The sequence below is a fragment of the Hirundo rustica genome, chromosome 4 (assembly GCF_015227805.2).
Source record: "Hirundo rustica isolate bHirRus1 chromosome 4, bHirRus1.pri.v3, whole genome shotgun sequence".
Taxonomy (NCBI): domain Eukaryota; kingdom Metazoa; phylum Chordata; class Aves; order Passeriformes; family Hirundinidae; genus Hirundo; species Hirundo rustica.
In genome coordinates this window covers 65,089,315-65,098,791 of record NC_053453.1, presented here as the reverse complement: position 1 = coordinate 65,098,791, position 9,477 = coordinate 65,089,315, and positions in this window count along the sequence as shown.

The following is a 9,477-nucleotide window of genomic DNA, read 5'->3' as shown; positions in this document are numbered from 1 at the left end:
TCCTGAGCAGGTCTGCACCCATCATTTGGTGAGGAGCTTCCTCTTCCCTCTACTTTTAGCAGAAGGCTTCATCCAAAAGCTGAGACCTCTGTGTCCTCCTCTCAAGGCGTTACATGCTTTGGAGGCAAATGTAGAACAATTGAGGCTGCAGTCAGAAGTTCTTCTGACTTCTGCCCTACTGATTTTTAGTCAATTCCCTGATAGCAAACTGTTTATCAGCATTAACCAGGCAGTGCTTCTTCCTCCTGTCTTCCTATGATCTATAAATTGTCCATCTGAATTAACACCCAGCAGCCAGCTCCTGCCTCTTACCCATGGGAAACAAACCCTTTATTTTTCTGGGTCTAGGAAATCACAGCTCACCTTAAATATGGCAGAACTCCTTGTCTTACTGAATGAGAGCGGCAGAATATATGCACTTCACCCAGTAATACTTTAACTCCACACTCACATAGCAACAGTTCCTGACAAACGCACACTCACACATCCCTGGTGCCAATTAAAATTGTGGCTAGATGGGGTAGAAGCAGAGAGATTGCACCTCTGAAAGTTTTCTTGTGCTGCTATGAACTAATACAGCTGCAAATACTATACTCATGTAGCAATATCAAGCCTTGAATGTGAAAATACGAGATCAAACACCTTGAAATTATGGGACTGCTTCCAATATTTACCTATTTTTAGACTTAACAACCTTGGCAACATGTCTTACAAACATCACTACCTAGTTTAAAAGGTCCCTTGTTAGGGAGAACCACATTTTAACTGCAGGGAAATACTGAAATCACTTGGCTGCAGTGGAGCTGCAGGGGTTTGGGGGAGGGGGAAAGGTTTCAAAGTAAGTGATTACTGTCAGGATTGGGTTTTTTTCCTCCCAAGAATGGGGTTTTATTGTTTTCATCATAGTTGCATTCCTACTATGAAAGCCTTAGCTTTTTAAAGAAACATTATTACATTTCATGTGTAAAGAAATGTTGCATGAAAAAGGGAATTCCTCACTTAAATATATTAGCCTATGAGATAGGTACTCTAATATATATGAGTGTGTGTGCATATATAGTTAGGAATTTCACCAGCTCTACTAAAGAATTTTGTAGGGAAAGTTGGCAAGAAACAGCCCTGTGTTAGAAACAGTTAACAGAGCTGAAAGGCTGAGTAACAAGGGCAAATTACAATGGATGAGAAAAGAGCAGTTGGCCTCTCTTCAGAACTATGCACACGTGTAAGGCCACACACATTCAAGAACTTGGGGTGCAAGCCCAGTGGGATGCAAAGCTATTTTCCCATTTTTTTAGAAGCACCACTGAGCAGCTCTGCCTGCAGGTGCCTGGAGGAATACCTCCAGGGGTTGCTGTGTGGGCAGCCTCAAGCACATCAAAAAGCACCTCTCCTCCACAGACATTTCCAGAGAGCAGCTGGCAGCCATTTGGCGCAGCTGGTGGCTGTGAAGGACCCCGGAGGAGTCAGTGCTTTGTACCACAGGGCTTGTGGACGTCAAAGCAGGGCTTGGTAGTTGCTCCTTGGTGTGCAGTGCAGCTCATGACTAGGCTACATCCTCATCCAGCCCCAGCCAGTCCTGCACAGGCAGAACAGTCAGTCTTTTTAGTGCTATTCTTATTAATAATAATATTCCTAGGCTGTCTGAGACAGCAGGAAAAGGGAGCTTAAGACATCCTTTAAAAGACACAAGCACAGAGCTGGCTGCTGGCAACAGCAGTGAGCATCAAAGGGCTTGGAGGAGTGGAGGAGGGAGACAGGACCATGTGTGAGGGAGGTGTTTTGGGGGCAGGCACTGTCCCAGGTCCCAGGGAGACAGGACAAAGGAAACATCACAAAATGATTCAGAAATACAATTTCAGGGTGGGACAGCAGAGGCAGGGGAGCTGTTAGGCAACACCGACTGGCACAAAAGAGAGGCTACAAACCTTTTGTGTCAGAAATGGCACAGAAACTCCTGAGTGAGGCAGGGAGGGGAGCTGCTGAGGACAAGAAAGTGAGCAACGGCCATGAAATTCTCAAAAATTCTTAATCAGACACAGCTGGGCAGAAACAAGCAAAGCTTCGTTACATGCTCATGGATTAGTCCTGAGATAATATGGAGGTGAACCAGAGAATGCACTGGAGAAACTCTCCTGAGATGCACAGCTAAGGTCCTGAGGTGACCTACACGCCTACATTACAGTCCTGCTCATCTCTGCTGGATCTCTCCTGCACATACTGAATGCTGTGCTGACAATCTGAGTTTTCCAAGGGACTGAGATGTTGTTCCTGGAAATAGTGAAGGAATCATTAACCTTTTCTTTACCATGAGCTTGAAGTTGATTTATCCAGAGGCTTAACACTCCCTTCTCTACACTATCATACACGCATATGCAGAATTTTGACTCCTGGATCCCTTTCCTCCACTCCTTCCAAGTCACACCAGTCTCTTCCATTCTGCCAGAAGCAGCAACCCAGCTCTGCTGGCAAATAACACAAAGAAACTCAGCCCAGCCAAGGCATGCTCTTCTTCACTTTTTATTCTGTACATTTCCACACAAGTCACAATACAGAAAAAGTGTCCAAAAGGAACAGTAACCATCTCTTTCACTGTATACTTATTTCTTCCCCCAGTTTAAAATCTCCTTAGTTAGCAACACAGTGATCAAGATACTTTGTATAAATAGGGAATGCAATAAAATCATGGAAGAAAATACTTACTTACTTTGTTACAAAAAGCCCCTTCTCATATTTCCCCTCATTGATGATTACCTGTGCCTTGCTTCTCTGTTAAATATTATCCTCCATTCATGGGTACTGCTGCGTGCCTCAGATTCCTTTTGCCAGCTGGCAGCCCCAAGATGTTCCAGTGCATTATGCATGGGGTCAGGTATCATAAAAGAGCCCTTTGAGATGTTATTACAACTCCTGGAACAGATGTGGGTTCAGATAATAGGATATGTACAAGTACTGAAACTCTGGATGCCCATGAAAAGTTGGTTAAAAATGCACATTTGTTACTCGAATTTTCTGCTCTGTTCAAGGGGGCCAAACACATTATGGAGTGATCCAGGTTCTGACCCCAGTTCACCGGGACTGAAGCTAGTGCAGAGGAGATCAGAATCTGTCCATTGTCCTTTCTCCCCCATCTCCAGGAAGCACCACTTCCTTTCCATCCAGAGTCTGTTCATCACAATCCCACTCCTTCCTAGCCTTCTTTCTTTTTGCATGAGAAACTTCCCATTCTCTAAATCTTTGCTACCCCTTATCCTTGTTCTTTACCAGTTTTTATGTCCCATTTGCAGGTGGCCAGAGAAGATGTTAATATGAAGGCCAGAGAATCTGTTCCCTCAAATGTTTCTCTCCATTCCCCAGAAGCCCTTCACATCAACAAACCAAAGTGGTGATTTCTGGACTCTTAGACAATATTCTGACATTCCAGCATGATAGCAGAGAGGTGACAGAAAGAGTTATTTCTGAGATGGGTACTGAAGGAAACATTCTGTGCTCAATGAACTCAATGTGATGGAATAAAGCTGCTCTAAAATTCAGCAAAATACTCTTCTCTGAAGAGAGATAAGCCACCTGAATGCTTTCACTGACTTGAAATATTACCTGAGTTACAACTTTTAATACAAGATAGCTCAAACACTGAAATCAAACATGAGAAGTACAAAATAGCTCATTAGAAAATTGTCATTCTCCGTCCGTCTTTACTATCTCAACTTAAACCAGTTAAAATAAAAAGCATGGGACAGGGTTACTCTCACTGTCCCTCAAAAAATTACTCCAGAAGAAGCAGGATGCTATAGAGGAGTAAAATTACAAGGTGAGGTGCACTTAAAAAAAAAAAAAAAAAACAAAAAAACACCACCTCAAACAAACAAACCAAATCAACCAAACCACCAAACAAAACCCCAAACAAAAAAATAAAATCAAAACCCAAACAATTCAAAAATAGTTAATATACAACATATTTTGGGCTTGTAACACAAAGCATCTTACCTATCTGTATGGGGAGGTGATATTATCACCATTTTACAGGTAAGAAAACTGAGGCATAGTAAGGCTAAACAGTTTACCCCAAAGAACTCAATGGAAGTGGCAGGAATTCAACCTCAAACCCTTGATCTGCTACCTTTGGCCCTATCTCTTTGACCCCAGTACCTGCAGAGAGAATTCTGATAAATTCTGAATGCAAATATTTTCCCTATTCTGTGATACACAACCATGTGGCACACAGTTAGACTTGTTAACTACCATAAGACAGAAGCATGCCATTAAACCAAGTCATTATTTTTTGCATAATCTCCTCTGTTTTGCAGCAAAACAACACGACTGGTCTTGCTGGACATAAATCCTCACCGAGCTAGCTGTGACTGTCCCATAAACCAAGCTCAGTCATTACATACATTGCATTTTCATTAGCACAAAACTGCAGCTTGAGAAGTGTTTGCCATAGGAAAAGCATGGTTTCCCCCCTACCACTGGGGTTTTTCCCAGTGCAAGGCTCCAAACCATAGCTGTTCTAAAAGCTGTGCAGAAGCAAAGTAGCAATAGCAGTGGCACAAAGGCAGGCCTGTAACTTGTAGCAAAATAATCTGCTTACTGACTCAGAGAGGACACTGAAACCTCCACGGACTGCCAGAAGGTTTGTGTGGGAGCTGCAGAACACAAGTCCTTGGCTTTATCATTGGCCAGACTTTTTAGAAATCTTTCAAAAGCCTCCTGCTTCCAAAAAGCTGTCTGCATCCAAAATGACTGGCACAGGGTCTGCAACACAAAACAGTATGGGCAGGAGAAAAATAACCTTCATTTCCCACTGTGAAAGCACATTTCACCTTGAGGAGATTTCTACAGAGAAATGTTGGCATATTCCGTGGCATATTCATCTCCCCAGTGCACCGCGCCCTGGTGGGCTGGTGGCCGAGGCTGGCAGCTCCTAAGTTTGAAAGGGATTTTTTGAAAGGGATTTTAACTCTTGATTATGTCATTTTCCAATAGAGTTCGAGGACGCAGAGCACATGTAACACATGGTGTGAGGGCAGCTGGATGGCACCCATTACAAAGGGCATTCTCAGCATGATTGCTCTGGGCAGACACCAGCAGAAATCCCTGTCCTGAGGCACCAGGAGAGAATGAAAAAGAGCTTGGAAGAGCCCTTAAGAAAGGCAGTCAGCTCTTACAGGCTTGCTGATGTCCATGTGTATTTTACACTCTACCTGGCACTGGTGGGGTGTCAGAATAGGTACCTTCAAACAGTTGTTACTTTTGCCAGTAAGGTGAGAGATTAATCTTTCTGCACATAAGACATTCCCTGCTTTCCTTTTCCTAGCTTTGTGAGGTGCAGCAGCAAGCTAGGGAGAGACAAAGCTCCCAAGAGCTGCTCAGTGCTTTGAAGGCTCAGCCACTTCTTTTCTTTTCTCCCAAAGCTGTTGCGTGATCAAAGGAGGCAGATGGAAAAGAATCAGTCTGCAGTGACACGTAAACAGAACAAAAAATCCTGATAAGCCCCTGCCATCTCCCTGTGATTTCTGTGAGGTACATGCTGAGCAGAAAGCTGTACAGTAGCAAAGCCAGTCACTTTGCATGAGAGACCAGCACTCTTGCTTGCCAGTTGGAAGCAGATGCCTCTTCTTGCAAGCAAGTCACAGAGCAACACAATTACATTTGCCCAGGCAAAGATTATTTAACAGGAAAATCACAAAGGGAAGAAACACGAGAGTGGACAAAAAAAGAATATACATAAGAGTTTTCCTATTGATATTAAAATTAAGTCTGTAAAGGCTGAAATCAAAGCCTCAGGTATGAAAAACCCAAGTCCTTTAGACTTAGCATCTGTTTAATCCTGAGATTACAACTCGGGCATTACAACTGCCCTCAGAGGAGCCTTTAGTACTGCACATCCAACTCATTCTTAGTACAGAGAATTTCCAGGTTCCCTACCCACATCTGTACATGGTCAGAGGAGATCCAACCACCTGTGACTGGTCAAGCAGAATTGTCCCCAGGGTAAGCACATGAGCAGGATTTTGACCTTTCTAGTCCAAAAAAATGAAGGTAGAATTAACTAAGGAAAGAAGAGGTGATGTAATATTAGACTTCAGTACAGAAATTCTAAAAGGGAGTGGAAATGAAGGAAAAGTAAAGGACACTGAAGTATATTTAAAATTAAATTTAAATAATATTATGTTCTATTTCCTTCCTGTCATTAGCTGCCAGCAAGATCAACAAGTATTACAACAGTAGCAAGACAACAGACAGCAACCACAGCTGCTGCACCCATCTTCTATTAAAACAGGAACATCTCCAGTCTTCTCATTCTGATGAAGGGGGGGCGGGGGGAAAAAGGTCCTGGAAAAGGGCTGAAGCAGGGAACACGAAAGGAGAGACAGCAATTGATTTTGTGACCTACAGCAAACATTTATTTTGATGTGGCATTGCCTCCATTCATTTGGAAGGAAAACCTCCAGCATGACTAAGGAGCAGGGAGGGGTGTCCTTGCACAGCTTAGGGCTCATGTCTCACTTCACAAAGCCTCCAAGCTCTGCAAACAGAAGGGTGCCCCCATCCAGACTCTGTGGTGATCTCTGTAAGGGCAGGAATACCTCTCCATCTGGGTGACATAAATATTGGACGCAGTGAGCACCCACCTCACTATTACAATCAGATATATCCAATTATGATGCATAATTAATCATTGCATTATTATTCAAAAAATAGCATTGCAACTCCCTACCTAGAAATGCATGTGGAAACTATTCTGTAAAATTCCCCATTCCCAGGAGCCAGCTTAACTTTGCTTTTCTAATTTTGTCATCTTATTTTTTATGTGAAAGTCATACAGGAAAAGCAGCCCTAGAAAAGTGGGACTGTTTATTAAAGCCTAATTAGCCAAGTAGAAATCACTCATGTCTGCTGCATCAGACTCAAGAGCTTCTTGAGCTTCTTCTCCATACCTACAAACATAACTGTTTTGTACAGTTACTAGGCAGGATTGGGATTCTGCAGGAACAGAGATTGTCTTCTACCTCTTCTTGACCACAGGCTGAGGATAAGAGTGGAAATTGAAAGTCACTAAGGTAGCTGGAATCAGAAGGCCATTTTTCTCATTAAGATAAAGTGCAGCACTAAGAAATGAATTGCGTGTGGTTCCTGTGCTAGTAGTTAGGTAACTGCAGCACCACTTTGACATTGGATTGCCACAGTGCACATTTCACTGAGTGCTGTGTCAAGCAGCCTCCCAGACAGGGACTAATTGAAGAGCCAGGTGCGGCACTTCACCAGCAAAAGGAGGCTGGCAAGAGATGAAGAAATTACATATCTAGTATTTTATTGCTCAAAGAAATAATGCTTTATTTCTTGCATTTCAAAATGTTACACCTTCTGTATACTTTGCATATGAATGCTGAGGCTGTTAAAATATTAGTGAACTCTGAAATAGCACTCCCAAATCAGTGTTCCAATTCTACTGGATGAGGGTGGCAAAATAGAAACAAATTTTTGAAGAACACAGTTTTTTTGCTTTTTTTTTGGGCATTCTCCTACCTTTATGTTCCTGTCAACAGATTTACTGCCTCAGATTCCCCAAATCTCTGACACATAGAAAATCTAAGAGCCCAAGCTGACTATTTTAATAGGGCTTAACATCAAATTATTTCCTGAAATATAGATATGTTAATATTGAAACAAATGTTTTTGTTGCAAGACATCTCCCTGCTCAGACTTTAGAAGTCATGATGTGCTACATCAGAACGAGGGGATTCTAAAATGATCTGCCTGTCTTCCCCACTCTCTGGGTAACTAGATACATGTGTACTGCATAGGATGGATTGGTTTTTGTCTTTGGGGGTTTTTTTGGTTTTGTTGCTGTTGTTGTTGGTTTGGTGGTTTTTTTTTTTTGTTTGTTTGTTTTTGTTTTTTTTTTTTTTTTTGTTGTTTTTTTAAATCAGGCAGGGAAACAAGAAACTGCAGCTGAGACTGGAATGTGGCACCTTATAAATAAAGCAGGAGACAAGATGCACTCTGATGGCTGAATACAGTGAGGTTATTCAGCTCTAAGCCTGCCTAATCACTGAAGTCAAATGTAATGAATTTACTGGTGTGATCAAGGCCCGAGGGAGAGAATTTTCCCCTCTTGCACTAATGGCACCACACGTGGGCCAGGAAATTCCTTGGCCAAGGTAGGGGGTGTTGCTGCAGTGCACATGTACAGGGGATGAGAGAACACTACTGTGGGCACCAGCATGGGTGGTTGTGCTGGAAACACACCAGAGGGGAAACCCCTGGGCTCTGATACCTGCAGGGGATCTCAGGCAGGCACTCCAGAGGAGTCCAGTGCCATGGCAGAACCTGGACTAAAAGCAGCCATGGTCACTTGCTGTGGTCACCTGGAGCACAGCAGGTCACCTACAGCACATTACTGAGTTGCAATCCACAGATTTTGGCAGGCAGATCATGGAATCTAAGGCAGTAGCAATCCACTGCTAAGGAAAATAGTTGTTAAGAAAGAAAAATGAGGAGTATCACAGTGAGCACTCTAATACTGTGTCCTATGCATCCAGAAAAACACAGGAATATAAGCAGTTTCCAGGACTGCTGAAACGTCCAAAGATACTCACATTTGATGCCTTAGACTAGTTAGGTAGCTAATAACCCAGTGTCACTTTGGCTCAGATTCACTGAGTAAAATAATGAGAAGAAACAATAACTTATGAACGGCAAAGAATAGGTAACATAGAGGTCAAAATGTTACTTTTAGCAGGCTTAAAAAGTCTTATGAAGTACTTCTCTACAGATATTAGTTTGGTGCAGAAGAAGCAAAAGGTGGGAGAAGGAAAATGACACACCTCAAATGGATCAAGGAACTGCTCTTTCCTGTAGTACATGGAGTTCAGAGACAGAATTTCATTGAGGTTTTTTCAAGGCATTCAAATTTCCAGCATGCCCATACATTTCTTGAGTACCATTAAACTCCCAGAAAACTTGAGGCTACCGATGTATCTTGCCCATTTCATACCCCAGAGACAGATCATGTCAGCATGCTTTTGTCATCTCGGAAGGGTCAACACATGAGCAAGTCCCACAGAAGGCATCTGGGATGGGGCTGGAAGGAAAATAGCCATCTTCTAGATGAATTTGTGTTAGAAACTTTTGCTGCCATGTGTTTCACTGTCACAGCAAAGACAAAGAAAAAATGAGCCAAAGAGGCCATGAAATATTGCTGAAACAAACCTCCCACAGACACACCGCCAGAAAAACTGTGTGCCCATCTATGTTTACACAACAGTACCAGCTCAGCAAGTACACCTGGGAAGATCAGTGGCGACAAAACATCGATTTTATACTATTTTCTTTGTCTATGGTTCTTCTGTATGACAGTCCTCATGTAGCAGGGGAGATCTCATGAATCCAGGCTACAGCACCATGAGGCTACTGCTGTTGGGGAAAAGCAAGAGTGACAGGCCCCAGAAAAAACACCTACAGACACCCTAAAGT